Below are 27,102 nucleotides of genomic sequence, written 5' to 3'. Positions count from 1 at the left end.
CCCCGTCTGATCACAGGATAGTCATCCGAAGCAATGAGAGCATTCGGGTCCTTCAATCCAGCCTGGCGTTTTTTTGCCATCCCTTTGACAAAAATGTTTGTGATTCTCTCCTTCACTTCAAGCATTTATGCAGACATTCTTTTTGTTCTGTCAGATATTACCGTTTGTGATTAACTACACTGCTGTGAACAGCATTGAAATGAAGCCGATGGGACGGCCTGCAGATAGATCTATAGTTTGAAAAATTTGACTTCGAGCTGTAGATTGATCCAGTTGCTCTTCTCTTCTCCAAGCACTACCCCACTAATCGCACCTTGCCCCCCCCCCCAAAAAAAGGAAGAAATTAATGTATGTATGGATATGGTTTTGAGATGACTATTTTGTGGTCACTTCTGACTTCCGACTACTGGTACTTTGGATCTTCGGTGACTGAATTGCACTTTTTGTGAGTCGCTTTGGATAAAAGTGTCTGCCAAATGACTGTAATGTAATGTAATAAGCAAATACTTTTGGCCATATAGTGATTTTATATGAGGAGAAATGAATATGGGCAGTGCTTGTTAGGGATTTTAAGTGCAGACTTCATGCTTTTGGGTTTAGTTTCTCACATTTTTAGAGCGCCCTGTGCAGGCGTTTGAAAGATCAATGCTCACAGCTCTGATGTTGCAATGAGATATTTATCGGAAAAAGCAACTGAAAAATAAGACATGTTATTCATTGGCTATTTGGCAACAGCAGGTCAGTGACGGTTCGGTATTCCGTATTGTCCTGACACCACTAGCTCAGTACTAATGAAACACATAGTGAAAGCTCTTACACATACTCATGGTATCGATAAGTGCTCGGGAAGGAAGGCTTAACATTCATATCAATTTGCAAGGCAGAATGCAAAGATTTATCCCGTCCGTCAATTTTTTGAATGATTTTATTAATTTCTTTCAAGTATCAGAAGCACATTAAGCACAATAGTGATAGTTACAATCCAAGTGCACTCTCCCTTGGCTTTGACATAGAGTCCAGGGTGATGCAGCTCCAAAACAAGGCCTAAAGAAGATTTCTTCCCCGATACAGTCAGTGAAATACATTAAGGTAGAAAGGCTGAAGGGACCTTGTGCCGAAATGCATTTCTGAAGCTGTAATTGAGGTCAGCTGTGTAACCCCACAAGCAGAATCTCAGCTTGTCTGTTAAGGCACCATGAAAAATTAATGTGGGCTTATCGTACAAAGATGGCGTCAGTCATAATCATGGGATCTGAAATGGCAAATGAACGGCATTGTGTTTTCTTTTCAGACTGGCAGCTCATTTCAGAGCACCGCGTCAAAATTGCACTTTTCAAATATTGTGTTCATTTTCGTCATTTTAATTCAGCCCCTTGATGCACTCATACCACGGACCAGACAGGAAAGGAACCTGTTGCTGATCAGGGAACATCTAGGAAAAGAAAAAAACAGGACTTGCTTTTAAACAATGTGGCAGATGGAGACAGAAACAACTGAACATTTTTATCCTCATCCCTGTCCAACAACAACAGGTTGCGGAGTGGATGTCCCTTATTCGTGGGTGCACATCTCTGCGCCTCACTGCAGCTTCAGTGCAGCAGATCTATACCTCATCTCGATATTTCCAAGTATTATGTGCCCAAATTTTCGTTTTAGAGCAGCAGAAACTGAAGTTTCAGAATGTCTGGCCTCCATAGCGTCACATGGATTTCTGGGCCGAAAACCTGCAGTGATCACCCGACAGGTTTACAGTCCAGGGATGTGGACGCTGGGGATTTAAGATATCAGAAAGAACCAGTTACTGCAGTTGTATGCTAAAAGAAAAGCTGTGGAGCGTGAGAGGAACGATGTCATAAAATTCGTAACAGTCATAGTGTTATTGTGTGTGATTGGCTGGGGCCGAGCAACGTACATTTTTCACAAAGAAAAGATGATTGGATTTGGAAAAGAAAGATACAATTTTATTGATCCCACAGTGGGGAAATTCCAGTGTTGCAGCAGCAAAAAGCAACAGTGCAGAAGACAGGACAAACAAACATTTACAAGAAAGATTAAACTATTTGCAAGAGAGATTTGCCTATCATTTACATACAATAACAATATCCATGGAATTTACTTAATGGTAATAAGGTAATCGTACAATTGTGAAAATGTTGCAAAAGGTAGTGTATCTGGGGGGTTAGTGGGAAAAGCGGTTAAAATCATGGAAATTGGTATTTTCAGCCCATTTAAAAATGTCCCAGGTGAACCTCAGAATTAGACTTGCTTCTGGAAGGTGAATGGAGGATTTTACAAAATTTTAACTTCATTAAAGTGTTCATTGTCACTTGGAGTCCATTTGGAGTCTTCAGACACTATTTATACCATATGATCATACCATTATTGGTTTAACCCAAGCATATATTTTGAATTTGCTGACTGAGTGGGAATTGAACACTTGGGACCCTGTCAGACCAACAGTAAGACCAAAATTAGCCCCTCATTTATTCATCCTTATTAAATATGTCCGTCTGATTTCATTAAAGCAGTGCAATGACGAAGCCTGTGGAAATCCCTGCTGTGCAGCGCCTTATAGTTCGGCCGTTCCTTGGATCAGTGTAGAGCAGCGTAGTCAAGGACAACGGGAGGAGGGGGGGGGTCCTCTGGGGTGCACAAGTAAAAGTATCTCGAGAGCTCCAGCTAAATTGAATTTAGACTGGCAGGCTGGTTTCGGTCATCAATCCTCACAACTGCTGTCAGGAGGAAAGGGAGAATTCCGTCCTGCCGCCGCTGCCGCCTGTCGGATTGAAAAGCTCAGCTATCTGGAAGAAACACGCTGCCACTTTCTGCTGAGGAAAGCTACTTGTTGTGATTTGAGGTCCCGACGCTACCCTCTTCAGGTGTTCAGGGAACGTCCAGCTTAAAACGGATTTCCTGACACTGAGAAAATCTCCAGCTTAGATCAGAGACTCATGATAGACCAAACTTTACGAGAGATATTGGCCCATCTGGAGTAAAGACATCGGAGGGAGTCACTTCTTTCTTCCTGGATTTTGGGGAGCAAGGTGGCGGGCCCGCAAAGTCCACCGTCAGAAAGGAAGTGCAGACTTGTTGCCATGGAGCTGATGCAACAAAGACCTGTCAGTGGGTCTCAAAACTGTACGACGCTTTCACAACGTTGACCACCAGCAGTCTGCTTCACTCTAGACTGAAGACATTCTCCCAGCTTTCATCACAACCTGGTCCAAAATCAAAAACATCTCTCATATTGTGTTTATTTTTTTAACAATTTGAAAGAAACACCTTGTGTAGACACACAGTATTCTCATCCAAACAATAACTACAGCCACTGGACAGAATAACAAAATACCTGGCCAACTTCAAACGTGTTCATCCAGCAAGGCTACTTCAGAGGATATTTCTGCTTACATAAATTAAAATTCAATTATGCTATTACAGGGCTCGCTGCGCACAGTTGACTACCCAGATATGTGACTGGTTATCCGTTTGTATGTGGCCCTGTGATTGGTCCGGGATAAACCCCGCCTCTTATCCAATGACAGCTAGGATAGGCTCCAGCTCCCCTGCGATCCTGACTGCAGGATAAACAGTAGAGATAACGGAAGAACAATCCAAACCATCAAAAAGGTTAAACATATAGATAAGTATTTGCGTTTCCCACTCTCTGACCTGCCTCCAAAATGCATTTCCAGGAAAATTAGGTTGTATTTAACGCACCTCAATTGGATCACATTAAACTTATTTGTAACATATTTCCCCAACATTCTTTTGAAATTACTTCCCCTTGAGAAAGAATGGTTTCGATATGTTGGTCAGGTGTTTTTCATGTTACATACAAAATCAGTCAGCACCACATTTGAACATTTCCTTTGGTTTGTTGTCCCCTAGAAACATATAATATAGAACTTTCACAAATCCTCTGGGGTCTTGAAAAGTCATATTCTGCTGGAAAGATGTTGAGAAAATTTACTATCCACCAAGGAACAAGGTTTCATACATCACAGCCAGAAAGGAAACAATTCCATCAACTGCCACGTGCTCGGCCAAGTGTGCTATCAATTTTTTTGAAAGTTATAGCGTTCAAAAAGTGTTTATTTCTTTCGCAGTAAATTCGAGCCGATCTGCACGGGTGATCAATTTCCATGACTTTGGATTGATTGACACATGAAACCCATTACCACTGCACTTCACAGGCAAAATTCTGTATCCGCCGCCGAATCCGTCCCCGCTTCATATCTTTGCAGCTGATTTGCTGCTATTACTGCGCTCGTCTTCTTTTTTTTTTTTAAAGAACCAGCAGAGAATTCTTGTTCTCCGGTGGAGCTATGGAGCAGTGAAGGGTTCTGTTGAATACAGATGAGGGCAACTTGAATATTAATAAACCAGGCATAATGAATGAAGGCAAATGTCTGGAGAAATAAGTTACTTCAAACCATTATCTGTTGTAGTGGTCATAGTAGTAGTAGTATTTGTATTTTTGTAAAGTACTTTTCACTTTGTATAATAATTAGAAGAGATTTTTTTGTGTTTAAATCATAACGCATTTGACAAGCGCATTGACATACACTATATTTTCAACATTTCCTACCTAGACCAGATGTTTGAGCATTCATTCATTCATTCACTCATCATCTGTGATAATCCTGCAGTCTGAGTTGCGGGGCAAGGGTGTATTCACCCTGGGTTGATCACATATGGAGACATACCCATTCACCCTTTCATTCCCACGTCTGGACAATAAAGGGTCCCAATAAATCCCCCGCATGCATTCGGACTGTTGCAGGAACCCAAAGGAACCCCATTCAGACACGGGGAAGACGTCCCTGTTGGAATCCAACCAGGGACCTTCTTGCCATGAGGATGAAGCTCTAACCACCGCTCCACTATGCCATCCTGTTTCGAATGCAAATTGAATCCTCTTGTCAAAAAAAAGCAGGTGTTTTAATTCTGATCATTGACAATCCTGCTGACTCCAAATGCTATAGCTCCGTGAATGGCAGGCTATTGCACACACACACACACACAAACTGAATTGCATGGTTTTAGGGAAAGAGATAGTGCTTAATCTTTTCATAAGGATCAGTCACTCAAAGGAGACCAAGCCTGTTTGTTTTCTGTTTCTCCTTTAATAGTAGGAGACAATGTGACATGTTTAATAGAAAAAGCACGAATAAATAAAAACATTTGCATTTGTCTCATGATATTTATGACTTATCTGAGTGGTGTAAAAGATAACCGCTGCATTTGTTTACCACCACTTTTCAAGCAGGCCTTCAGCAGCCTGATTTAATTGTTTAATGGAGCAGTGATTATACAAGGATATCTGGATTTTTTCAGTTTGTCAAGTTTATATATACACATACATACATACATACATATATACATATATATATATATATACATATATACAAACATATGGAAAATAAGTTATGTCACCAACAAACAAGCAAGATATCTCTCTCACAGACTTGTAACTTCATTTTTTAAGAGGCTTCGTGGCGAGCACCTGGTAGCCGGGCCTTCACCCATTTTTTTTTTTTTTTTGCATTTTTCATTTTTTTGTATCAATGACTTTCATCTGCAAAATTCCCAGGATCATGTTTCTGAATTCCTGCTTCATATTCAAAATTGTGAAAATGGACAACAGCAGCAAAGGTTGACTCCTTCAAGACAAGGATCAATCCAAGAAACACCTCTCAAACCCTGATTACCAAGAGCTGGAGATCAATTACTGAAAGGATTCAATAATTTATCCATTATCTGACAGCTTATCCTGCCATATATACAGAGACATGCAACCATTCCCCCTCTCATTTACAAGCCTGGGCAATTTTGGGTCTTTACTGAAACTCCTGCATGTTTTTGGACTGTTGGAGGAAACCCGGAGAAACCCCACACAGACATGGAGAGAACATGGAGACTCCACACAGAAAGGCTTTCTGTTCGAATCCAACTAGGTACTTTCTTGCTGAGAGGAGGGAGCGCTAATTACTGCACCACCATGCCACAAATCTGCAATTATTATCATAGTAGAAATACAACTCTGAGGCAAGGACAAATGAACTTTCACACTCGATGGTACAGAACCTGAAGAAGCCACCTACAATGATGACTATCTCTTGGAGATTAGCACAGTAACAGTGACGAAGCGGGAAGCACCGCAGAAAGGGTGGAGGGACCCTGGCAGCGAGCAGGTACTGATATTCAAGAATCGGTAGTGTAATTATTCCAAGGCAGAGACACTGCAGTATGTTTTGTTGTGACATTCCCGTGTGCTCATGGAGGATGTCTATAATAATCACTTTCTGTATCTCGAAAAGGCCTCAGGAGGGAAGGGAAGAAGGAAAAAAAAAATTGCATTTAAATATACTAATATATTTTTTCCACATTTTACAGGTAGATATGATGACCAACAATTTATCAGTGTCATCATGCGCACCCTAAACCCCATAAGCCCCACCTACCATACACACAAATCCCCTCTTACAGATATTAAAAAACCTAACCAGTTATTTTATCTGATTAAGGTTTTTAATCTTTGGGAATAATAATAGCTGAGGTTGTTTGTTTTTGTTTTTTTTTATAATTGCAACATGTAGCCAGATCTTCTATCATGTTTCCCTTGAAAAAAAATCTTGCTCAATCATTGATTTCCCATTGGTTTTTGAGACCATTTCTCAACGGTATCAGGTGAGACACACACACACACACACATATCTATATATATATATATATATATATATATATACACACACACACACACACAAATGAAATTTAATATCATATATAATTACAAAGCTCACTGTATTTCTCATGGGTTTCTCTTCATGTCCCCTTGTGTCACTAGATACAAGCCTGGTATCCCATTCGCTGGCTATCCTTGAATATTAAATCATTAAAACGGTAGGATATGTATTTTATAACTAATCTATCAATCCACTGTCGTCCTGTTGGCCACCATTTAATGACATTGCGTACAAACTTCAGCAATCTGCTGTGAAATAATGAGACGACGATTAAATGAGATGTACTTAATGATCCCATGTTTGGGAAATTGTTTCGCAGCAGCAGTAAGACATACAAGGACAAGACAGTGACAAGCTAGCTAAAAATAAATAAATAAACTGTGACATGTATAAGAAAGTGTTCCTGTCACATTCAAAATGCTCCTCACTAGATCTCATATTGTCTTCCTGCTGAATCAGAAGCAGATTTATTAGCCAAGTCTGTTATATGTATAACAGAACATTAAAACAAACACAATGATAAAGTGCAGAGTGCAATGAAGTGGAGTAACTAAGTGATGCTCCTTGTGAGTAAAGTGGTCCGTGAGGTCATGCAAACAGATAGATAACATGTTTGTATACTATCTACAGCAGGAATGTGTATCTCATTATTTGCAGAACACATATATTATTAACAGTAGGTGTGTGTGACTCATCATATATTCCATCTACAGCAGGGATGTGCACCAAAGTATGTACCGACTGTATCTCACTATGTACAATGCATACACACATACACACACAGTATGTATATTATCCATAGCAGGGATGTGTATCACAGTATGTACAAGGTGTATTTATCATTTGTACGACGTGTCTATATATATATGTGAGTGTGTGTTTCACTATGCACAATGTTGTAATGTATATGAACATCGTATATGTGCACAATGTATATGTACAGTAAGTATATTATGTGCAGCGGGTATGTGCAGTCTACATTGACGTGATGATCAGGTACGGGTGTTATGCTCAGTGTATTCAGCGTGTTCCGTGGTATTTGAGGTGCTGTTGGGGATTAATGTGCTCAGCAAAGTCAAATTGTGTGTTCTTGTCTTGTAACACACTGATCTGCACCTTCTACCAGAGTGAAGAAGGGAGAACAAGCTGTGTGTGAAGGATCAGCGGTAATATTTCTTGCCCAGTTCCTGACTCTGGAAGCTTGGAGGTCCTACACAGAGGGCAGTTTGCCACCTCCATGGAATGTGTGCTCCCCATTTACAGCTATATTTTCCCATTAGATTTCTGCAAGTCATAATGCAGTGAAGAGATTTTTCTTTGGCAAAGTCTGCTGTAATTGGTGTCTCTGTCAGTCAGTCGTCACTGTGTGTGGGCTTTGATTTTGTTGTGGTGTGCAAAGTAACATCTCACAAAAATTCCTCCACTAGTGAAAAATGAAATCTTTTACTCAAACTCAAAAAACTCAAACTCTGTGTGTCTGTGTGTGTTTAAAAGAGACCGCCAAAGAGTATAAAGGTTTTGTCTCTTCATTTTTTTCCCAGTGACATCAGTGGTCTAGTTGCCTAACCTTGGCAAAACTGTCTTACAAAGTGAATACACCACTGAAAATATGTGACCCTGCAGGGATAATTTTGCAGTGTTCCAAACAAAGGATCGGCTCCAAAACAGGTTAGAAAGAAGGATAATTTTGTATAAACAGACCCTGGAAAAAAAAAAGAGGTTTGTTAGATGAACTGCACTTCCCTTTGTGTGTGTGTGTCTGCATGTGTCGGAGGAATTACACACTTGCTAAATCTTCCAAAAAAAATATTCAGTTGGAGAGATCATATTGGTTATAAGTCGGCTACAGGAGAAAGAAAAAGATGATATGATGATGATTGTATCGATTGTTTGATCAAATTTAATAAGTAAATTCAATAATAAAATCTTTGACGCCCCCTAGTGGCATAAATGTAAACGCTATTGGAGCGTGCACTGTTAGCAGCCCCCCCTCCAGATCCCAACCCACTTGTTATCCAAGCCAAGGACGAATTAAATCTCCACACAGATTGCCTCCATCTGTGCCAGACCCCAGCTCAAACTTTCATTTCTGTCATCAAAGTATTTTATTTTAAATTAGCTACACTACAAGCGCTCCTCCACCAGCATTATTCACGCTGGTGATATGAGGATCACCATGCGGCGTGTCAACATGGATGACTCCTGCCTCTTTGAGTCAGACATCCTGACCGACAAAATTATCACATACGCAGCTTGAGATGTCAGCCATCAAAAATACACAGAGCTTACATTTTCAGCGCTGCAGAGCAGGAAACACAGTATATCCACCTTCCTTCTCAGCATCATGTCGGCCAACTCTCTACCTTTTCCTGTCATAGTCCCGATATTCAAAGTCCCTACTCTCAGTCCCAGACTCTTGCCTTTCCTCTTCTCTCTCTGTTACCGAACATGCCTTCCTCCTCTCCATTTTCGACCCACAGTAACCCAGTTACCACTGGTACGCTGTAGGTCATCGGTACCATTTGCGGTCATTGTTAACGTGGGCCTCGACCAATCCGGTCTGAGATTATTAGGTTCGATTCGCATGTTTGGTTTTGGCAAAACTTTTAAGCCGGATACCTTTCCTGTCACAACCCTCTGCACTTATCCGGGCTTGGGACTGGCTCAGGGAGACACTGGCCCGTGCCGCTAGTTTCAAATATATTACAGTCAACTGTTTATTGGTATTGTGCCTCCAAATTAATTTTCAACAAAAGGACAAGATAAATCTTTATGAGTCTGTATTAGAAATGAAAGAGTTTATCTAATAAGAGAAGGTCCTGGGTTTCCTTTTCTCGCACCGTTTTGCTACTGCGCACACTAATCCCAATAGTTTAATAGATTTTTTGATGTATATACAAGATGAAGAATATATATAGCTGGTGTTATAGACTATAGGTTATAGGTTTGCCCTCATTCTCTATTAAACCCAGCCTTTAACTGGCTTAAAAAAGGTAAACCTGCTGCCTTGTTTAACGCTGACTAGAATGGATGTGACAGGTGGCCAGCGTGTGCAAATTAAATTTTAATTCGAATGCAGGTGTCATCCTGAGAGTTTTCTCAGTCCCAGCCTCATTTAACTTTGAGAGATACAAAACTTTCAAACCATAAATAATATTCATACAACGTAACTGGGCCTGCTAGTTTTGCAGATTGAAATTATCCAAACGCAGGAGTACATTGTTTTGTGAGTGGGCCATTCAGACAGACAGATACATCCTTGTCATTTAATGTGTTTTTGAAGAGCGGTGATTGATTTTAAATTGCAAGTATAGTGGGGAAAAGACTATTTTTGTGAGCTGGTCCACTGTTACCTTGATGTCTGATCAGTGAGTCTGTTTACTGAGATGCAGATGGTCCATCCCTCCCCGTCCAAACGTGCAAAGTCTACCTGGACCCCCCACGACCCTGTGTCCATGATAAGCAGTATAGAAAATAAATGAGTTGCTCTCGATGGCCTGGTCAGTGTGTGTGTGTAAGCACTATACAAGTTAGGATCATTTAAAGCACGGGCCTCACACTCATCTGCAGAGGTTTCATGTGCTGTTTTACATTAAATATTTCTAATTCTTCAATACAACCACATCAGGCTTGTTTCTGTGTTCTTAGGCATCGACCTGCGATTGGACTGAAAAGGAAAGGTCTGTCAAGATACGGCAACAAATCTCTGGCCCAAACCTCCAACCACTATTATTGTGACCTTTAGGAGCTTCGCTCCATGTGTCACATCCAGGAAGAATCTGAAGACCTTCCATTCATCTGAATGTCAGCCAGCTGTTTTTCCCTCCATTATTAGTTTGTTCTGACAATTCTCAGTTCGGTAAAGGTTCAGATACCAAATTATCCTGGAAAAAGCTACAGGCTTTGAATGGCCCGGCCATTAAAGTCCATTAAAACAAAAACACTGCTTGTCAAACATAATAATCCTCATTAAGGGGGTGTTAATGGAGATGTGTTTTATCATGCAGAATTAGTGTGATCCACCTATTAAGTGTACAGGTGCGTTCAGGGAAGCTTTTTCAAAGTGAGCGCGTTTGTGCAAGAAGCGTGCGCTGCCAATGATCTTACCAGGTAAAATTTCAAAATAGAAAGGCACGCAACATGAAATTTAAAAAAAAAAAAAAAACACCTTGTCAGACAACTGCACTACACTTTGCCGGGCCCGTTGTATCTGAGACACATACACACACGGTTTTTGCCATCTGTAAAATATGCAGCAGGTTTTCAGCTCATCGACACACACTGTTACAGGCTGTCACCAATTAAGGCGGGTCAGGGAGGCCTGGATGCTGCTGCCTAATTTACATTCTGTGGCTGGGGTAGAGGAGGCCCCCGAAAGTAGTAGTAAGGAGCGTGTTTCTAATCAAGAAGTGATGTCTGAGGGCAGGTTTGAAGGAAACCGAAAGGAAAGGATATAGGGAAGATGTCAGACACGCATCCAGTCAGAGACTGTGCACCGACTGATGTTTTACCCGGGCTCCGGTGGATTCTCTCAATCCGCCCCGTGTCACTACAGCCGGCGCTTGAATTGTCAGACGGTATATGAAAAAACATTACATTTCATGCACTTTCAAAGCAGGACGTGTGCGAAGCAAATGGGACGGCGGCGGGCGCCCATTTATCTCGGGCGCGTTTCAAAGTGCAAGGAGAGCCGCCGCATGTATCATTTGTCAAACCCAAGGATGAAGTCATCTGTGAAAAAACCATGCCGAGGTCACGGCTCATATATTTAAATCTGAGGACATTTCAGACGCTCTTATTTACACAAGCTGGCGGTGTTTCTCTCTGATAAATCAAATACACGCTTAGAATATTCATATATCCCATCTGTCTTCGGGAAAGACACGGGAGTTCACCCAGGCGATCGCAACCAACCATATAAAGACAACAGTCTTTCATTCACAGGTCATACAACATACGAGCATTCACAGGACCCGCAATTTAGCATTCACCAATCGACCTCCTGCATGTGTTTGGATTGTGGGAGGAAGTGCTAGCAGACATGGGGAGAACATGGAGACTCCACACAGAAAAGCCTCCCTGTGGGAATCAGACCAAGGAACCTGTGTGTGGAATACTGTTTTTAAAATCATTGCTGTGATGGACTTCATTTGCGCTCTAGATTAGCATTGCTCATGTGTCGCTATGGAGACGTGGCCAAGATGTGCTCTCTTTTGACAGAAAGCATTAGTCATCCTTTCTGTTTTGTGTGATGACATCACTTCCTTAAGGAAGAAAATTTGAAATAATCCAGCTATCCGAACAGCTATTTTTTTTAAATCTCTCAAGCTCTCCTCTCTGCATCTATTTTGGTGTTGAGAAGCAACAATTTCTGCCCTCCGAAAATCAAGAGGTCCCCTTGGATTTGAAACATTGACCCCGACAACGCAACAGTAACGCGGTGAACGGCCGAGAAATCAGCACTGGTAAGGAACTGGAGGGGGGTTTTATTTGATACCATGGAGACAAGAGGGGCACCTGTACATCCAGCCCCACAGTGACCAATCTGCTTTTGTTTGTTTGGAAGCAAATCGTTTTCCTAAACCGCTCGCATCTCACGCACTCATAGACTTATCTATAGCTCCGTGGACAATGCGCGCAGCTCCGAACTGTCAAGCCAAATTTGCTCGGCTCGCCGGCCTCCAATAAATACAGATGACATTCAAAGTCCTGTTTGGGGGAAGGCAATTACTTTTCAAATGTGTTATTGACAGTGATTTATTGTGTTCCAGAGATGAGTTGATTTGTCTGTTGAAAGAAAAACAGGAATGTGTCACAGTGTTCCTGGTGCTTTCCAGACCCCGGTTACACACACACAGGCCAGAAGAAACAATGGAGACGGACAGAGAAAGAAAAACAAGGCAGAATGTCGCTAATGAGAATGTCAGAGCCGGGGAGGCAATTTGAGATTTTTCCCCTCACAGCGAACTGTAATCAGCCGTCGTGATTAATGGCGTGAATTTGTTTTTCCCTCTCACCTCATTGCGCTTCACTCTTAACTCCTCTCTCATCTTGTCGGCGGCACAAATAAATAAGTTTAATCACGAGAGCACTACAGCACATTAGCGCTCCCGGCCGACCAGGCTACCTCCCACCGCAGCCTGCAAAAAAAAAAAGAAAAAACACCAAAGCGACCGCCATCACACCCCTGGTGGAATAAATGACTGGTTTCCACAGTCATATTTACACACATGTTTGCTTAAATATTCAGAAGCTCTTTGAGCATTATGATCTTTAGAAACTCTTTATCCTATATCATTTAAATTCAATCTCACAAATAGAAAGTTACTTTTGCTTCCCCAAGATGCCGACAAATAAGCAGGTCGAGGGCCCACCTTTCAATCGCCAGTCAAACACAGCTGTCAATCATGTAGAAAGATCAGACAGTAGCGGTTGTCTAATATCTCAACGTGGTACCAGGTCAAAAAAAAAACATTTTAATGCCAGAAAGACACTTAATGAAATAATAATTTGACAATTTAACAACAACAGATATGACAGGAGTGCAGAGCACAGTGAAGCCAAACGCACAACTCAAATAACAAACAAACAATGAGGAAGTAAGAGAGGAAAAACTGCAGCAAAACATAGAAATCCAGAAGTCAACATACCTGACTGTGACATGAAGCTGATGCAAGGCGATCCACAGGACACTGGGACACACACACTGAGAGCAGAGACACACAGGTGCAGACGTTCAAGACCAAACCAAGGAGGGGGCGTCAACAAACACTTCCTGGTTGTCTCAACCTGAGCATTCTATTCTGCCATAATCAACATTTGGGAGAATTGGATGTGGGTTTGCAAACACTATGAATTGAAAATGTTGCAGTATCAACGGAAGTGCAATCACTTGGTCAGCATACAGCAATTCACCCTCTCATTTACAGGCGCTAACACCCAAAATCTTGTGCAAAATAAAGCAACACTTTACACTTCCTGCCCGGCAGTTTCGGGAGACTAATGAGGCCCAGGATGGAAACGCTACATTGGTTTTCTTTCTCGGTCCCCTTAATAAAGTCTGTCTCTAGTTTTCTATTTGCAGAAGATGAAAAAGAAAAAAAAAAAACATTTTATTCTTTCCTCTTAGAGGAATTCTTCTTCTTTAACTGACAGCGGATGACAGCATGAATGAAGCTCCGCTCCTCTAAACACTGTTGAGTAACAGAGTCGTGGGAGAGAAAAGTCAGCGTGGTGGGTTTAGAAATCTTTTTTTTGCAAATGCAAATTATAAAGACATTAGGAGGAATATTTCTTCTTCAAAAGAAAAAAAAAATAATTGAAGATTAAAACTGTAAAGGCTTTTGCCAAACAGACGTGGGCGGCGCTCTCTGCGATGATGCCTTGGCTCCTCCGGGGTCCGGGGCTGCGCAGAGTCATTGATTTCCAGAGGGCAGATAAATATGGAGGCTGTGAAAGAACACCGTGAAAGAGTGCAGAGTTACCTGCCCCTGACATCATCCGCTGGTTTGTTTATGCACAAACTCACCAGGGAAACAATAGTCCCATTCAAGGCCACATCCTGTGCTCCTCGCTCCGCCGCGGATGATTAAAATCTTCCCGACGTCAAGAGCACCTTCCTTTCTCTCCTGACTTCAACGCAGGATTCATATCCTTCTCCCCCCTGAGCAGGCCGTCCTCGGAGGCGGGGTTCTGACACGGAGCGAGATGACGCCATGTGAGATGAAACAAAAAACCTGACCCCAAGTTCAGTTTGAATGAATGGGGTGATTCCATGTTCCAGATTCACTGTCCCCGCTGCTTCTGAGGAGAGCTCTATCCAAGAAGCTTGACGGTACGTCACAACGTGGCTGAATTTAGGGAACGCTGCGGGAGACGGTTCCTGCGCTGCTGCCATCGGACTGCACATTCATCAGCCCTGGTGAGATCTGCCAGCAGAGAACTGCACTCGTGCTCCTCCAACATCTCCATCACTGAGGCTCCTCCTGCGCTCCATGCCGATATAGTCAAACATCACTGTCTTGTAGATACAGTTAAAAATGGTCAGCATATTATTCGCGTTCGCATTCTTGGTCTGTCTGTGTGTGTGCGTTTATTCAGCCCTATGCTGATAGTACTCTGATAACTTTGGTTATACCACTTCTTATCCATCCACCTGTCCATCTACCTCACAGGTGTCAAACTCTGGCCGCGGGCCAAATTTGGCCCACACTGTTATTTTATTTTGCCCGCAAAGCCATACCAAATGACTATTAGAGCTGGCCCGCCAGTATAGTCTACAGTGCATGTACCTCTAATTCTACAAATCCCAGAATTTTCTGCCGGTGTTTTGGCACCAAAATCCCAACAGGACCCATAAAGGCCCTCTCCTCTGTTGACAGTAATCATAGTGACCTTATGCTAATACTGACACCCTGCTACTTAGGCAGAAAACAGGTTTTTCCATGTGTGCAATATTAATGCTTGTTCCATATTTATAGTTTTTAAGCAAAACTTGTTTGGGTCCATATGAAAAGGTTCATTATTATATCTGGAGGAAGATTTTTTCCAATAAATATCACTGTTGGCCCACGACTTTGTCCCAGTTTTGAATTTTGGCCCACTGTGTATTCGAGCTTGACTCCCCTGATCTACCTATTACTATTTGCTTATCAGCATTTCAGCTTTGCACAGCATTCCAATAAAAGCGATGGATGAAGGGCGTCACGTCTCCTGCTCTGAGGGTCCGCCACCAGAGACACGCATGGAATTCCTCAATTGGAAGTCAGCTCCGTGACAGGATCTGTGCATGACTCCAAAGCTTCAACTCAAAGGAAACAGAGGTGGATTCCTCCCGTAGAGAAAAGAATCCAGGGAATTTAAAACATATGGTGTTGGAAAAAAGTCCGCCTCTGCGGGCAAGATTGGCCCCTGGTCCGCCAACCCTTACTAGTCATGCAGCGTCTGTTTTTTCGAAGCCTTCAGGTGAGGGAACGACCAAAACAGACCAAAAAAAAAAAAGAGGAGATTTCAAGCACTAAATGAAACAACTTGGGTTTGATCATTTGACCTGTCCACCCAGTCAAGGGTGGAATCTGAAAATGTATTGTTTATACAGGCTATGTTGGGGGAGACAAATAATAATGTTTCCCGATTAAACATTTAAAATAATAATTGTGGAGCTACTAAGAGGACGGTCCTGTTAGTTATACATGAAAATGTGTTGGGGGAAAAAGTTGTGGCAACTACATTCTCCTCCGAATGCAGCAAGTGAAGCGGTTGCAGGCCCTTTCATCAGCCTCCAGACGCTCCGAGGCCGAGGCAGGGCAATGTTACAACAGCGGGTTTAAGGTTTGAAATCCCACCAGCTCGGGAGAGAGAGGGTGGGGAAAAGTACCTGGGTTAGTTCGACAAACTGAATCCTCTCACAGACCGGGGCTGTGTTTCCACAAACTCCAGTATAACAGAGTTTGCCAACTAATGTTTGTTATGTTCCGTATGGGTGGTGCAGCTATGAGCCTCTTCGCTTCGCAGTAAGAAGGGCCGTGGTTGGATTCGTACAGGAGGGCCTTTCTGTGTGGAGTCTTTTTGTTGAATGTGAGGGAACGGGGTCCATCTGAGGCCCTAAATTGTCCAGACGTGTGAATGAGAGGGTGAATGGTAGTGTGTCTCCATATGTGGTCCTGTGGTCCGGGGTGAACCTCTTCAGGCTTCAGCCTCAAGTGCAGAAAAAGCAAAACAGTTAATGAATGAATATTTCATATGAATTTGTACAAATAGCCGAACATTTCTCCAAATTAGACCGATTCACTGCAGCAGACGGTTGATGGGATCCTCCGCCAACGTCAATCCTGAGAAATGCTGACGTGCGCATGAAGAGATCTCACGCTAGGTTTTCATTAATATGGATCACTTTCTGCAACAGGACTGTGTGCTCTCTGCACAAGGACGAGTGTAGGTCTATAAACAGAAAAAAAAAATACCCTGATCGGAATCTGAGATCTGAATTCGAAACGACACTGAGCCACAGACGAAAGAACATGAAGCGCCCGCTGGATGACGGCAAGTCATAAATATGCAAAGCGTATTTTTTATCTGACCCAAAAGCAAGAGAGAAGCAACAGTCGATGCAACTGCTCTGATTAATAAACAAAAAAGGCACGAGGGCAGATCCGGGTCTCTTGGGTGAAAAGAGGCATTGGTCGACGGGAGTCAGGGCTGCAGGAGCGTTGGATAAAACCAGGTGAGGAGAGAAAGGAAAGCGCGCGGCGTTAAATAACAACGTGAAAAAGCAGAGATGGAGTAAAAGGTTCTGATCCAGTCGGTGGAAATACAGATAACGTCCATACACCCCTCGCTGTGGGGATTATCCTGGAGGATAATCTGCTGGAGCTGGCCCCGCGACCGCCGCGTGGGCCGAATCACGGCCCGACACCCACCAGATGAAGCTGTTCTGATGGGCCAGAAGCAGACAGGGACACGGAAATCCCAAATATCACCAAACCCCCCCTCCATTCCTCTCCTGCCACCCTTTACAACAGGGTGAACTCAAGTCAGCTATTCTAGGAGGTGTGCTGCGTAATGTACAGTAGCTGCCTACATACTGTATTTCGAATCCATCTCAAAAGGAAAGAGGGTCTTCTCTCTCTCTCTCTCTCTCCTCCCCCCATCCTCCTTGCACTTCAAAACTCAATCGAAAGTGTGTGTGTGTGTGGGGGGGGGGGGGGGGGGGGCAGAGAAAGGTTTCTGGAAAGAGGTGATTTATTCCCAGGCGCTTCCAGGGAATATCATGAATATATCCAGAGTTAGGTGAGCAACTGCACAGCGGCCTCCCCTGGGTCCCCGCCGAGAGGAAGAGGAGGTTGGCATTTTGTGCGCATTTTTATCTCGGAGGGAGAAGTCGAGGAGAGCCGATGTTCCGCGGGAAAGTACTGATCATTTTTCTTTTATTCCTTCTAATGCTGATGTAGGAGGCAGGCTTGGGTTTGTTCCATCACATTTACATACAAAGCTGTTGGAATAAATTGAGTTTCATCAAGACCGGATATTTGTTTCACTAAAAGTATGCAAAATATAGTTGACCAAAGACAATGAGTTTAATCAGAACAGAATGATGAGAAACTACTGGAACACAAGAGGAAGTCATTTAATGCCACGGTTCCTCTGCTCCTACTATTAACTGGTAAACAGTCTCTCCTGTTTGACCCAAAAGCTAAGAGGATTGAATGAGGGGGTGAATGGTTGTATGGCTCTATGTTTGATAGTCGGGGTCGGCTCCGGCAGCGTGTGACCCCGGGTGGAAAAGAAGCAGAATAGATAATGAACAAATGCCTGAATTTCTGGAATACTGACTGAGAGTTTGGATTTTCTGATGCAAACGTTCCTGTCTTTAGGGGTCATAAATACAGTGTCATTTTTCAATTATTATATCAAATCTAAAATGAATAAGAACAAAAAAAACAAACAAGCTTGTATTTTATTAAACTATAAAATGTGAACCAGAACACAACCTAAATATGCCTCGTCAGACGTGACTAGAGAAGTCTACAATCTGCGAAAACTGTTTCATTTTGGCAACTTTTATAACCTTGCTGTCAAATTCACTCATCAACTTTTTGTTGATAACTTTATGAAATTGAAAGCTGGACAATTTCCATCCGGAAAACACGTTCTCTTATTGATTGATGGATTATAAAATCATATTCAAGCAATTTCAATACGACAGGACCTGTACTCTCAGTAATTTACCGCCCTTTTCGTTCACTGTGCCTTAACAGCTTGCGTTTCTGTGGAATAAATCACCTAAACGGACCAGATTATATTCTTTAATTTACTCTCTGAAAGGACATCCCGCGGTAATCTTTCCATTTCTGCCCGAGCCTTGACGTTTCGCTCCATTGTTGATTTTCCCCTCCGGTCTTTCAGCCGTACTGAGATGTCTTTCGTTCGTCTGGTATTTTCTAAACAAATAATTGCAGTACATTCCTGCTTTTCAATGCAGGAGTACAGGATGGTGAGAAAGACTCCAGAGGTGAATAGTGCAGCGTACATGTATTGAGCATACTGAGTACAGTCGGTACGTCTTGAAGGCCACCGCGAGAACCGTTCTTTTTGGGAATTGATTAATGGAGGCAGAGAGAACAGAAAAAACAGAGGGGGTCCCCCGAGGCTGTGCCGCAGCACACACCGAAACACAGACTTCTTTTACTTATACAGCCATCAATGATTGTCATGGAGCAATTTCGCATAGAGGCCTTTGAGTTCTGTGTTGGAAAACAGAAGCCAGGACTCTGGATCCCATCAGTGCTGACCGTGATCGGTTTACAATCAGGTTCCTTTTGGAATCGGACATCTTTTTCTTATTTTCTCCCGCTGCCAGTCAGTATGTTGGCGTTCTCAAGTGCAGTGGCATTTTTGGGTGCAAAGAGACATCCTGCTGTTCTGGGATGCGCCGGCTTGAAAGATTCATTAGAGATTTTCATCACTGTGTTTTCCTGCGTCTATGTCAACAAATAAATACCTTTTCAAAAACGGGGTTTGTCAGGGAGTTCTCTCATTAAATTGCAAAAACCCCACAAAAGGCTCTTACCGCTTTATTTAGTTTCTTAATGGAAGGTGCCTCTTCACCTCTGCACTGATCTAAATAAAGCCCCGTGCAGGCTTTGAATACCGATGTATTCACTGTCTGCAGATCTTTATGGACATTTGAATCACTGTGAGAGAATCCCTGCAGCAAACTCCTCATCTGTCTGCATTGAGCTCACTAACTCCAACTAGTCAAATAATATAATAATAATGATAATATATGACAGACGCGTGTGGTGTTTTCACATCCTGTTCCAAACGACTGATCCACAGTGATGATGGCAAACTCACCACAAGGACCGCATTCCATACATATCACCACAGAAATGTCGGAAGCCTCCCATCACTTGACACGAATGGATGGCAGTTGCGAACATCATTAATGATCCACACGCTACCTGATCACAACCTCTGTGAAAGTATCCTTGCGTGGAGTTTCCAACACGCGCTGGATCATCAGCACACTCGGGAATTCGTCTCTCTTCGACTCCCTTTGCGTTATTTTTACTCCCATTCTCACATCTGCGCTCCCAGGTGTGTGCACGCCAGGAGAGAGAATAAGATGATACAGTATTTGTGTTTGTCTCTGCCACAAATCTCTCTCTAGGCTGTTGACTCCAGCCAACACACACATATCGGCTGAGCGATGCTGGACCTCCATCAGCTGAGGCTCCTTGTGTTTGTTTGTGCTCAGACACCTCAGAGTGCACGATGGCCAGCTTCGCGGCGCGGCTGAGAGGAATTCCCCGCATTCGGAAGAGACTTGTGGAGCCGCTCGTCTAAATGCCTGTCCCGCTCCTGCTGATGGAAACCAAAATTGCAGCGGGAGAGCCATTCTGACACCTGCTGCAAAACGACAAACTCCACACGAAATCATTAGTTCCACGCAGCTCAGAGGTGAAAGGCCTTCTGATTTGAAGAGCGGTGATTTAAAATGTCGTTTTAGAGGAATTTTTTTGAGAAAACCCACTGAAAGTGAGAAATCCTTTCAATGAAATGTCCCACACGTCGTCTCTGTGCTCGCCATTACGTGTAAGAGGGTGCGATAGTGCGAGGTAGAATCGATACGCAGCCGCTGCTCGTCGTTCCTCTGAGACCTCTCGTGAAAATAGCTTTCGTCTTTCCATTTTGATAACCTCATACAATTACCGCGCCTCGCCGTCTTGTGCAGCCAGGTTGCATTATCAGTGGATTTGCAGAGCAACTTGTAAGCACCACAAAAATCAATAATGCCATATGATGAGAGAAGAATGCACAAAAACGCTCCCCTTCCTGATGAATGTGAGGGAACGGCGTGTCGCATTTCAATGTATTCCTCTCATTTACTTCCTTGTCTCGCTTCTCCCCCTGCCATCGCACTCCAGAGCCTCGGTGAGAGCCGAAGTTTCCCTCTGTCGTCTCTCAAGGGAAAGAAGGGGAGAGGGTCAGAGACGAAGATCGGCCAGGATCCTTCTCTCCTTCAAAGGTATTGTGCTTATTTTATAGTTGAATTACAGCCACACTCAACACAGAGACGCTAAAGTATGATTGCGTTTTACGGTAGGTGCTAATAAAAAAACAAAACGAAATTAAGCAAGTAAATGGGAAGGGGAATGTTTCCAAAAGCTGCACAGGAAGAGACACTTGAGATGTTCCATAACAACCTGCACACAAGCAACGGGTGACTGGACAAGAGTGATACAGCCCAAATGCACAACTCAGGCCTGGTGTGAAACTGAACAGAATTTAAAGAGGAAAGTGCTGTGACACATGGGAATCAAATAAAAAAACAGTCCTGACTCTGACATGAACGTGGAAACAGCAAGAAAAAGAGTTAAATGCCAAAGCAAGGGGTACAAAGTGATGCCAACCAAGGGACTCACACATCGTATATACACTCCAACAGGAGGAAGCAGGTGCAGACATTGGCATGATGGACATCCATGACACGAGCACCTGCAAAGTGACAAAAATCCCCTCCAATCAGAAGGTTGGCAGTTCGATTCCAAGGCTCCTCTTGCCTTGCATGTTGAATTGTCCCTGCCAGAGAAGTTGTGTGAGTGAATGAATGAATGTAATCCAGCATAAAGGGTTTTGAAACTGGAGACCGTTTACCATCCCTTATTATTTTGTGTTATTAGAACCAAATTCATGATGTTTATTCAAAGTGTGAAAAACTTGGAGTGAAATCCAATGTCCCTCTGCATCCCATCCAAACTGTGGTGCCAGCATTTGTGAGGCTTTTGTGTCCATTCGCTTTACATTCCAACCAACCTGGCCAGAGGTTACAGGCCTGCTGGACCGACTGTCAAAGATAAGCGAAGCACATCGTGAATGTTTCTACTGGCACAGCCTGGAAGTACCAAACCTCTCCGACCGCCGGGGACCTGCAGTTAAAGCAACATTGGAATCTACAGCTTCAAGCGGCGTGGAATAATAATGGGTTACACATCTAGTTTTTGCCAAACCGTAATTGGGGTGTCTTCAGGCTGCTGGAGGAACCAATCTCGCAGACACCGTTCCAGGGATAGTTAATATATATGAGGCTATTTCACAAGAACGGCCACATCGGGGGATATAATGCAAAAATGCTTTCTCCTCATCGCCAGGTTTTACATATTCATCCTAACAGCTGTTCGTTTGTTATTGGAAATGTATATATCTTTTTTTTTAATGCTGCTGTTAAAGTGGTGCTCAGGAAGCCCTGGAGCTCAGCAGACGCAGCGGGAACAGCACAAGATGGTTTACACAACTCGCATTCAAACATTTACGAACATCCTTTCAGCGTTTATTGGTATCTTCTATTCCTTTGGGCTGCTCTCTCCATCAATAAACCTCCTCTCTGGGCTTCCCCTGGACCTCCACCAACCTCAGCATCCTTCTAGCCAGATCTTCACCATCCCTCCTCTGTCCATGTTCGAAACCATTTCAGTCTTACTTTATTTCCAGAACATCTAACATGCACTTGTCCCTTAGATCCTCTCAATCCTCGTCACTCCCAAAGAGGAACCTCCACACCTCCATTTCAGCTGCCTCCAGCTCTGCCTCCTCTCTTCTCCTCAGTGTCTCCAAACCAGACACCACGGCTGCTTTCACCTACATCTTCTCCCCCCTTTCCTCTCATTCTGTCTGATTCTCTGTCATCAAGCTTTTGTTGATACAAGTGAACGTGCTTAGATGGACTTTTTCTGAGCTGTTATCCAACCAGCTGAGGTGACAATGACAAAAACAGCATAACGTTTCTCTGTTCCTTAAATCTGTGCCGGACCCTTGAGATGTGATTAAACTCATATCATCATATCGTCATTCCATTTCAATGGGGAAAAAAGTCATTCATTCATTATCTTTACTGTTTATCCTGCATTCGGGGTGGCTGGCATGCTGCAGCCTTTCCCAGCTGTCATTGGGCGAGAGGTTTCACCCTGGACACATCCATCACGGGAACGTATATGGAGAAATCCAACAATTCACCCTATCAATCTTGGTGCACTTGATATATGTATATTATCATTTGCGAAGTGGAGTTGATGGCTGCGAGACGCTTTGCTGTCTTGACTTCCAACAGCTGTAGTTTAGGTTTGTTTACATCCCGCCACCCTGTGAGACAACCAACTGGGGCTCCGTAGCAGCGCTCGGTAAATCACCTAAAGTAACAGAAGGCTCGAGAATGAAAGCTGTCGCTCAGCCCCTCTGAAACCTGTGACGGGTCTGAACATGTGTATTATGTGTATCCTTCGGTGGTGCTTCATCACTCCGAAGTCAATAAAGTTCTCTTTCATTAGGTGCTCTCTCCCATCAACTCCCCGATTCTGAACCCAATTTATGGCTCTGCCTCCTCGACAGTATTCATCCTCGCCGCCTACCGCGGCTATATTTTACGGCCGCTCTCGTTGGTGAGACATAATGATTTCACTGAGGCCCAGCGAACAGAGCCGCTCCGCTGTCATTCTCCATCCTCTCAATTACAATTGGAGGTCAATGAATAATAAAAGGCCAAGACGCCCAAAGCCATCTCGTGTTTATAGAAGTGCATCATGGAGGTGCACGGGCATCCGTCATATGAAGAGGCTTCCTGAAAGGTACTTATGACCTGCCATTGACTCTGAGGACTGAAAGATGAGTGTGTGAATGCAGGATGGCTTCACGTTTATCTTCGTGCGTCTGAGGATTATGGGAGGTGGATTATTTTCCAGACGTCACGACAAGAAGCTCCTGGACACTTTTGATGTTGCGTGGTTTCTCTCCACTCTTCATGGCTGCATTAAAGTTAAAGATTGGAACCAATGGGAATCCGGAGCGGGGCATTCAGCGCAGATTTATAGGCTGAAGAGATCCCTGAACCATTTTATGAGGGGAAACAAAAATATGAATTTGAATGCAAGCTCTCCATTTTGTCATGTGCTGATAATTTCCTTAATTATTCTATAAATCTTAAACATGCATCATAAAAATCAGCAGTAGTCCCTGAATGTCCCATCCATCCTTTTCCATCTGTGAACTCTTCATCATATTCATGTCTCCTATAAGAAAAATGTCACTTGTAATGATTCCTCAAGTAGTTTCTGGATCAAACATCACATCAGTTAGGAAATAGTTTGACTTCTTCATTCATTCATCCATCAATCATCTGTCCGTCCAGGATGTACCTGATCGGACATACAACCATTAGCCCTCATTTGCATGTCTAGACGATTTGGATTCTCCTGCATGTTTTTGGACAGTTGAAGGAAACCAGTTACAGTCAGGGAGACCCATCAGTGAGCGTTCAGAAGATGCCTTGACTTGTATTCTTAAATCTAATTTTAAGAATTATTTTCTTCGGATTTGATTACTTTTAAAGTTTTCCAAAGGGCTTATGTTCTTTAAATCGAGGATACAAGTAGCTTAATGCTTGTGGTTACATTTTAATACAAGCAATCTTCTTTTGGCAATAAATCATTTTGAGGACATTTCCAAAGCTGTTTCACTGCAACCAATAATATTTTATTGGTGTAATTACCACAGCCACTTCTTTTACTTCCAAAGAAAAGCCTGGATGATTAAAAGCAGCAAAAATGAGAAGAATGGACTTTGAAACATACCTTTTTGCACATAATTTAATCGTCCAATAACATACATAACACCTTGTAAACATTCATTCATTCATTATCAAACCATTTATCCTGTACTCAGTGTTAGGAGGGGGCTGGATAATGAACATTTTAACTCCAATAGATATCGACTATCGAGCTGACATATAAAAGTGTCAACCCACTCCCCAAGATGTGTATCTCTAAAAACAAAACATGGGCCGACAGGGGGTTCCAGCCTGGGAGGAGACGGCTGACTGTGGCCGTTTCGGACGATCGCATCTTTTTAATATGTAAATGTGACAGCTTGAATGAGGCCATCAGTGAGTTTACTGCATCTATTTGCTGGAAAAATGACTCCCCCCCCTTCCCTTGATGCAGGTGACATCTGCCTCTGCGCTGACGGTTGCTGGGCCTGCTTTTAGGGAGGACGTTTGTGTGGGCAGTACATCTAAAGTCACAGATCGTATTATCTCATTATCTATTGAATTCATTTGGGGCACGGAGGCAGTCGGACATACACTCATCCAGAGTCATTTGAAGTAAGACATACCGCATAGTGCACAAACACGCGCAGCCAATCACTTGGAACTGTCACAGGATTCTCGGAGGTGTTGAGCAGATGTGGGAAAAAGGGCGGATATGAAGCATTGTCTGCATTCACAAACAGGGAGGGCTTTATGCCACGGCAGATAAATTACTTGAGAAGCATTTATACAATATAGGAAAACGTAAAGTAAAATTTTGTTCCAGCTCCAACACCTCAACAAGGTTTACTTGCAAGCTATTAGTCTGAAGAAGTCAGATGATTTCAGGGACGAAATAAAAAAAATGCCTTTTCCCATCAAATGTATTTGTTCACGGTTTGTCATGTGGATTATTTGGCCTCCTCTTGAAATCTTTCAAAGAAAACAGTGCTCGGAAAAAAAAAAGAAAAAAAAAATTCAGCGGGGACATCAGCCATAGCAGCAATCACAGTCCCTCACATTCTTTGCAGAGCTTTTCTGCCTGATCCTCTACAGACACAGCTCATATATTGTGCTCTTTACTGTATACGGACTTTGTGTCGTACGAACAATCACGTCAGCGTTATTAAAACGGACCACAGAAGTGACGATCAATAACAAGAGGCTTTGACAGAGCAATGGAAAATGCAATTTAGCACGACAATCATCTTTCTCATGAGCCCAACACGACCACAGTGAAGCTCTATAAGGGTTGGCTGCACGTCCATTTGAACCCACGGCACAGTAAAATGTAAGGGGATGATTTAAACGATGTCTGACAAGGTGGTTTCTCTACAGGTTTGGTATGAAGAAGTTGGGAAACCTTCACATGCTTACGTCACATGCTCAGCAGAAATTTGAGCTCTGGAGCATCAGGTGTGTTTGAACACAACAACAACGCAACAGAGTTGATTCAGCCGCCGGCCGGGCATTTGTAGGATCGTTCATGTCAACACAACAGCCCGAGAGATGGATATTACACAAACATACATTAAGAACTCATGTTTAAAGCACACACAAATGTATACAGAGAGGGGCGGGGAGGGATGCAATTAGAAAAAAAAAGATAACTTTGCATCTTGAGCGCCTCTTAGGGGCCAGATATGTAGCGCAACCTCAGGAAGGGGGACAACCATCAATAACACACTGGGGAAAAGAACCCCAAAGGAGGAAGAGATGGAAAACCTTTAATTGGGTCCTAAATGTCAGGCTGTTTGTGGGGCGCTGTGCATGAATGTAGCTTCATTTTCTAGATTTCTAGATTTCCCAATCCAGAGAGTTGTTGCAGCACTGTAACATTACAGAGGCAGAGACTGCTCTTTTCCCAGACACTGGAAGGACTTAAGGGGGGCTGCTCCTCACAAAGCGGGTTACTTTGCAGGCTTTAAAAAACAAATGGACCGAGATTAGGACCTGCTAGTAAAATGAAACAGTAAATTATTTTACTGTTTCATTCATACCCTCTATCCTGCATGTTTACTCTCTCATTTACATATCACAGAGACGGGCGACTGTTCACCCTTCCCTTCACACATCTGGACAATGTAGTGTCTCCAGTGAACCTCCTGCAGGATTTTGGACAGTGGGAAGAACCCCGAAGAACTCCATGAGGACACAGGGAGAAGATGGAGACTCCACGCAGAAAGGCCCCTCGGCAGAATCCGGTCAAGTACCTTCTTGCTGTGAGGCAGAAGCACTAACCGCTACGCCGCTGCACATCATCTATCCATCCATTCATACATGAACTTCGTTTTGCCCTCTCTCTTGTAGCTTATGATTGACCTGTCGTTGAGGACTTTCCCCTACATAATTATCTCTGACACCTCACAGGGCACCACCGTGATATAGTTCAAATTGGTTGGAGGAGTTATTCTCACAGCTCGTTCAGCACCTATCAGGTGTGATAGCTAACTTGTGTAAGATCTATAACTTGGTCATCGTTGGAAATATTCAGAGATTATTCAGTGTTCTGTTGGAGATAGTCTGATCCTCAAGAAGTGTCATCTTTGGAGTTCTGATTATCTGAACACCACTCCCATTTTTGATTTAACCCAATACCCTCCAAAATCTGACAAGTAACAGATTCATGTTTATTACAGAAAAAAACTACCACCAGTGATATAAAGCTGATGCATTAAACATGTGTTTAGAACTTTGAGAGGGAAGGAAATATCGGGGATAGTGTATTTCTATTATATTTAACTAATCAATTATTAATCGCTGCTGCTGTGGCAATGT

Source organism: Fistularia commersonii, chromosome 1 (assembly GCF_037954325.1).
Source record: "Fistularia commersonii isolate RoL2024-O1a breed Wild chromosome 1, RoL_Fcom_v1.0, whole genome shotgun sequence".
NCBI classification, from domain to species: domain Eukaryota; kingdom Metazoa; phylum Chordata; class Actinopteri; order Syngnathiformes; family Fistulariidae; genus Fistularia; species Fistularia commersonii.
This window is presented reverse-complemented; position numbering follows the sequence as displayed.